This window comes from Sinocyclocheilus rhinocerous, unplaced genomic scaffold (assembly GCF_001515625.1).
Source record: "Sinocyclocheilus rhinocerous isolate Xijiao unplaced genomic scaffold, SAMN03320098_v1.1 scaffold3986, whole genome shotgun sequence".
Lineage (NCBI taxonomy): Eukaryota > Metazoa > Chordata > Actinopteri > Cypriniformes > Cyprinidae > Sinocyclocheilus > Sinocyclocheilus rhinocerous.
The window spans coordinates 7,338-13,595 of record NW_015655629.1 but is presented as its reverse complement, the minus strand read 5'-3'; the positions used below and the strand labels follow the sequence as shown (position 1 = coordinate 13,595).

Here is a 6,258-nt window from a genome sequence, read left to right as displayed (position 1 = left end):
GGCAGATTTGCTAGAGGGGCTATGTCGACTTGTTGTAATGCGAGAACCATAACATTATAATACACCCACTTTGAAAAGGTTATAGACATAGTCGTTTATACAGGAAATATGTTTTCACAACAGAAATATGTATCGGTATAACAAATACCTGATACTGAAATACTCTTTTCTAAACTATTGTGAGAGTTTTTAATGTTGATTTGATCACCTGCCCCACTAGCTGTACACCTTTGTCATTGTTTTTGTACAGTTTTTTAGATGAAGACTATTCTCAGATTTTGGTCAAACATGCTGCGAGTGTTCGCTGGAAAAACGAGAACAAACACAGTATACGAGAATTAAATGAAAGTCAAAAGAGTGTTTAAACCGAGCTTGTACTTTTAGAGCATTTTCTGGTCTGTCTACGAAGCGGCCATGCAACACAAGGTCTCAATCTTACTATTTCTCTGTTACATGTACATCTTTTTCATTTAGAACGCATAAAGTTACACATTACAAGTTGAAGATGGTGTGGAAAGGCTATTTTCTTTGTACTCGTCTCTAAACACGACTTTAACAAATCAGTTGTTTTAAGCGAAAGCGATGATTCAATCCGTTTTATTCAGTCTTTGTGATTTAGGCCTCAACCTTTTAGTTTTGTTCCAGGAAACAGGTACGACTGTAACTGAGCGTTGTCATGTCTGGCTTTAAGAAAAAATTAGGGCAGCAGTTTTCAACATCTATTAATTCTTTTAATTTTTCACAATTGTAAATGTTTGTTTAGCTTAAATATTAGTTTATAGTCAGTTACAAAAGTGTCAGGCGTGAAGCTTATATGTATTTTTAAATAATCATAATAAAGTTACAGGTTTTCGGTAGTTGGGCGATCACTTGACAGAGTGTTACTCAAACAGTCCTCGGCGTTATCTTTTAATAAAATATTCCATTGAATGTCACTAAGACAAATTCTGTAACAGCGTTCATAAATGAATATAAACGTACAAATCTTTATAGAGGCAATAAGAACAATATGGTCTAGCAACACAAACACAAATGCTTGTTGTAACTCTTTCACACACCAGACTGATCCCTGGTAAGTACACCTAAAATTGCTAGATATCTTGACTTCATCCTAGTGTTTAAAAGCGCTAACGCGCTAGGCCTCGTCACACCGTTGTGAGATATAAACTGCAAAGTTTTTTCATGCCGTTACACTTTGAAATGTTATGTTTCCATGATTTTGTTAGTTCTTTCTGTTTTAATTTGTTTACCGCAGTTTCGCCATTCTTGTATTATTTTCCCATCTAATTGTAATTGTTAGGCCTTGCTGTTTGTTTCCTAGTTTTTGCTGTCATGTTAGAGGACTCTTCTTCCATATACGCAATATTTCTGTGAATTTGCTTGATTTAATAAAATATTGCTTTAACCCTTCGTCTTCTTTCGAGACATTTACGTTATACTATCCTAGTTTATATCAGATATAAGATACAAGATCGTTTCTTAATAATTCTCTTCCGTCTACTCTCGTACATTCTATTCAGCTAGTCGTTTTCTTTTCATTCAATTACGTGTACTACATGTACTGCGTTAGACTAGGGGAGAGCGGTGCACAAATAGCTCAGTTGGGAGAGCGTTAGAATGAAGATCTGAAGGTCCCTCGTTTGAATCAGTCAACTCAGAATCAGGCCGGTTAGCTCAGTTGCTTAGAGCATGGTGCTAATAACACCAAGGTCGCGGGTTTGATCGCCGTACGGGCTAGCCTATTTTGTTCTCTGGGATATCAGCTCTGCTCTTTTCGCAAAGTGACGGGTGGTCTCGTGGAAATCCCTGCTGATTAGCTGACGTGGTGGAAATAGCTCAGTTGGGAGAGCGTAGGAATGAAGAGCTGAAGGTCCCTGGTTTGGTCCTGGGTTTTGGCAGATGCTTGAGGTGGGCCTGTGACCAAAATTCACTGTGAACCAACCACGCTGTCTATTTGGCCACCCATAGCCACAATGCTATCTACATTCAAAATGGCTGCTAATAAGGGAGTGGTGGTTCCATGGTGTAATGGTTAACACTCTGGACTTTGAATCCAGTGTACTTTCTTGCGGCAAAAAAAGCACAAGCTTGGAGATACTGCTGGTGACCCTATAAGTGATTTAGTCTTTGCAGCAATGTGAGCAAGTATCACAGTCGTCAAGGTTCCATGGTGTAATGGTTAGCACTCTGGACTCTGAATCCAGCGAGCCAAGTTCAAATCTTGGTGGGACCTGCTTATGCCACGAATGTACACAGGACCCGCTTTGAAAGTTTTTTTAATCAGCAGTGAGCCCCAAAAGCTCAGGTAGGGAGCATGACTTCAGTTCATCAAAGCACAGTCTGTCTAGTTAAGGAAGTTAACGTAAAAGGGTAGGTCTCTGCTTGTAGAATGCAGGCACCGATCCCGCTACCTCTCGCATGCTAAGCGAGCGCTCTACCATTTCAGCTAGTTCCCCTGGCCAAACAAGGAGAGATGTCTTCGCCTTTGACATTTCCTCAAGGTGTAGAAAGTCTTCCATGTTAGGTCATTTTCCTGCTTTTGTTCATGCTCTTTTTGTTCTTTACCTCTGGTAATTATGATGGCTGCCATCTTTTATTAGCTAATTTCTTCTACTGCTTGCTGATTTCCTTCAGTGTTTCTTTAAATGAAACTTTCTGAGCTTTCCTGTTGTCGGACCACACTTTGCATCAACTTCTGTTTTTTTTTGTTGTTTTTTTTACATGTGCTTTATTACAAATAATTGACTTGGCTGTAGAGTCTGGACCAATCAGACACACCATTTTTCATTAGATTTAACAAATCAGTTATTCATTAGATTAACAAATAGTCACAGACCCCTCACCCAATAAACATACTGGGTGCCAGAATGTCTGCGAATGACAATAGGCCTCTGATTCCATGGCAACCAATGCTGATATCACTGGTTTTATTGCCCAAAGGAATGTGAGTAGAGAAACTCACTCATTGTCCTCATAGGAAAGACAAGAGAAATGGACTGTTCTCTAATTAATTCATAGGAAAACCTTTCTTTGAATGAACACACATATCTTGTTGCTGTCCTTGTATATTGTCTTTTATATTGTATACTGTTTTATGCAGGCTTATGATAGAACCACTCGTTCATGTCATCTTACCTATCAGCGTACTTTCTTGCGGCAGGAAAAGCAAAAAAAGCACAAGCTTGGCGGTCCTGCTGGTGACCCTATAAGTGATTTAGTCTTTGCGGCAATGTGAGCAAGTGTCACCGTCGTCAAGGTTCCATGGTGTAATGATTAGCACTCTGGTCTCTGAATCCAGCGATCCAAGTTCAAATCTCGGTGGGACCTGCTCTTTCCATGAATGTACACAGGACCTGCTTCGAAAAACTTTTTGTCAGCAGTGAGCCCCAAAAGCTCAGGAAGGGAGCATGACTTCATAGTATCAAAGCGCAGTCTGTCTAGTTAAGGAAGTTAACGTAAAAGGGAAGGTTTCTGCTTGGAGAATACAGGCATCGATCCCGCTATCTCTCGCATGCTAAGCAAGCGCTCTACCATTTGAGCTAATTCACCTGGCCACATGAGGATAGATGTCTTAGCCTTTGACATTGACTCAAGGTGTAGAAAGTCTTCAATGTTATGTAATTTTCCTCTTTTTGTTCTTTTCCTCTGGTAATTATGATGGCTGCCATCTTTTATTAGCTCATTTCTTCTAATGCTTGCCTAGTTCATTCAGTGTTTCTTTAAATGAAACTTTCTGAGCTTTCCTGTTGTCGTACCACACTTTGCATCAACTTCTCTTTTTTTTTTACATGTGCTTTATTACAAATAATTGACTTGGCTTTTACAAGATTTTGATCCTGTATCAGAAGTGACTTTTGTGATCAAGTAATTTCGCACCCATGAGAATTATAAGAGGATAAGTACTCCCAAGGAACCTTCATTACACATTAAATTTGTTTTTCTGCACACACACACACACAGGTTTGTTTTTGTGAAAAGTGGGGACATCCCATTTGTCACAAAAACGCGCGCACACACACACACACAGACATAAAAAGGCAGCACAGTTTGTCTTTGCTCTTCTTTTCTTTTTTTTATGGTCAACGATTCTTGGCTATTTGACGTGTGCAATTGAAACGTCCGATTGACCAGGCATTTTGGACGTCTCGTTCGTTCCCCATTCGGGCTAATTGGAGTTGTTCTGGCATGACTGGAAATAGCTGCCTGAGGGCAAAACTTGCTTTATCTTCCATTTCTGAAATCAGCTTCCTACCTTCATTAAGACTTTGCTGACTATCCTACACACCCTACAGGTAAGGCTAGGGAAACCATGGCAGAAACAAGTTTCTCAGAAATCGACGCACTTTAACACTTGTTTTTGCCACAGGTGCAGATTTTGTGATGCTCCTTGTGTTTAAAGCCATTTGAACAGTGATGCTCGTGGCTAGGCAGCGGATCAATGGCAGAACGAGCTGGCTCGTTGGTCTATGGGTATGATCTCACTTTGGTTGCAAGCGGTCCCGGGTGCAAATCCTGGATGAGCCTGTGCTGAGGCTTGGTCCTGAAGCTCTTCTGTCTCTTTAGTGTCATAGGCTACCAGCAAATTTTGAGAAAATTGGGAAGAAGTCCAGTCAGAACCAGGCTGGTTAGCTTAGTTGGTTAGAGTGTGGTGCTAATAACGCCAATGTTGCAGGTTCGATCCCCGTACGGGCCAGCCTCTTTTGTTCTCTGGGATGTCAGCTCTGCTCTTCTCACAAAGTGACGGGTGTTCTCATGGAAATCGCTGCTGGTTAGACAGATGGCTGATGTGGCTGAAAAAGCTCAGTTGGGAGAGCGTTAGACGGATGATCTAAAGGTCCCTGGTTTGATCCCGGGTTTTGTCAGATGCTCCCTGTCTTTGTCTTTTGGTCAAGGTGGACCTGTGGCCAAAATTCACTGTGAACCAACCCCGCTTTGTAATTGGCTCCCCAAAGCCACAACGCTATCTGCCATCCAAATGGCCGCCAGTGAAAAAGTGGTGGTTCCATGGTGTAATGGTTAGCATTCGGACTTTGAATCCAGTGCTCTGAGTTCAAATCTTGGTGGAACCTGCGTACTTTCTTGCGGCAAAAAAGCACAAGCTTGGAGGTACTGCTGGTGACCTAATAAGAGATTTAGTCTTTGCGGCAATGTGAGCAAGTGTCACTATCGTCAACGTTCCGTAGTGTAATGTTTAGCACTCTGGACTCTGAATCCAGCGATCCGATTTCAAATCTCGGTGGGACCTATGTATGCCAGGAATGTACACAGGACCCGCTTTGGAAAACTTTTTGTCAGCAGTGAGCCCCAAAAGTTCAGGTAGGGAGCATGACTACATAGCACCAAAGCACAGTCTGTCTAGTTAAGGAAGTTAACGTAAAAGGATAGGTTTCTGCTTGGAGAATGCAGGCATCAATCCCACTACTTCTCACATGCTAAGAGAGTGCTCTACCATTTGAGCTAATTCCCCTGAACATACGAGGAGGGATGTCTTAGCCTTTGACATTGTCTCAAGGTGAAGAAAGTCTTGCATGTTAGGTCATTTTCCTTGTTTTGTTCATGCTCTTGTTGTTCTTTCCTCTGGTAATTATGATGGCTGCCATCTTTTATTAGCTAATTTCTTCGAATGCTTGCTGATTTCATTCAGTGTTTCTTTAAATGAAACTTTCTGAGCTTTTCTGTTGTCGTACCACACTTTGCATCAACTTGATTTTTTTTTTTTTTGATTTTTTTTTTGATTTATTACAAATAATTGACTTGGCTTTCAAAAGATTGTGATCTTTTCAGAAGTGACTCAGGCAATTGTGGTGACGTATAGTCACATCAAGCAGCTGCTTGAAGACTGCAGAGAAGTGCTGGACAAGACCAACTTGGTGCTAGTTACGATCAACAACACTACTGTGTCATCTTGGAGAGTTGGTTCTTGGCTTCCTGAGTTCACTTTAGTAGTACATTCCCATTAACAAGTGCACTTCAGTAACAACTACTGAATGAGCTATTCTAATTCCAAATGTATTTGTATATTACATAGATTAAATGTATACATTGTTTCACAGCCGCTTTACATAAATGTTAATGGTTGGAATACTTTATTGCTTAATATTACACATCTCTCAGTTCTTGATTTTGATTGGTCAGTTGTGACATTTTCAAAGTCAGTTTCCCACAATAATGACCATCATCAGTAGTAGTGCTGTGTAACAGGCTACTCATCTTGTTATCTGAAGCCAGCACTGTTTCATGTCTCTTGAATCACACCAT

General features: G+C 40.8%; 2 non-coding genes across 2 annotated transcripts; both read left to right on the top strand.

The window, feature by feature from the left end:
* Positions 1 to 2,161: 2,161 nt before the first annotated feature.
* Positions 2,162 to 2,233, top strand: trnaq-cug (transfer RNA glutamine (anticodon CUG)). The gene has a single exon. It is a non-coding gene; the product is annotated as a tRNA-Gln (tRNA).
* Positions 2,234 to 4,619: 2,386 nt separating this feature from the next.
* Positions 4,620 to 4,693, top strand: trnai-aau (transfer RNA isoleucine (anticodon AAU)). The gene has a single exon. It is a non-coding gene; the product is annotated as a tRNA-Ile (tRNA).
* Positions 4,694 to 6,258: the final 1,565 nt, after the last annotated feature.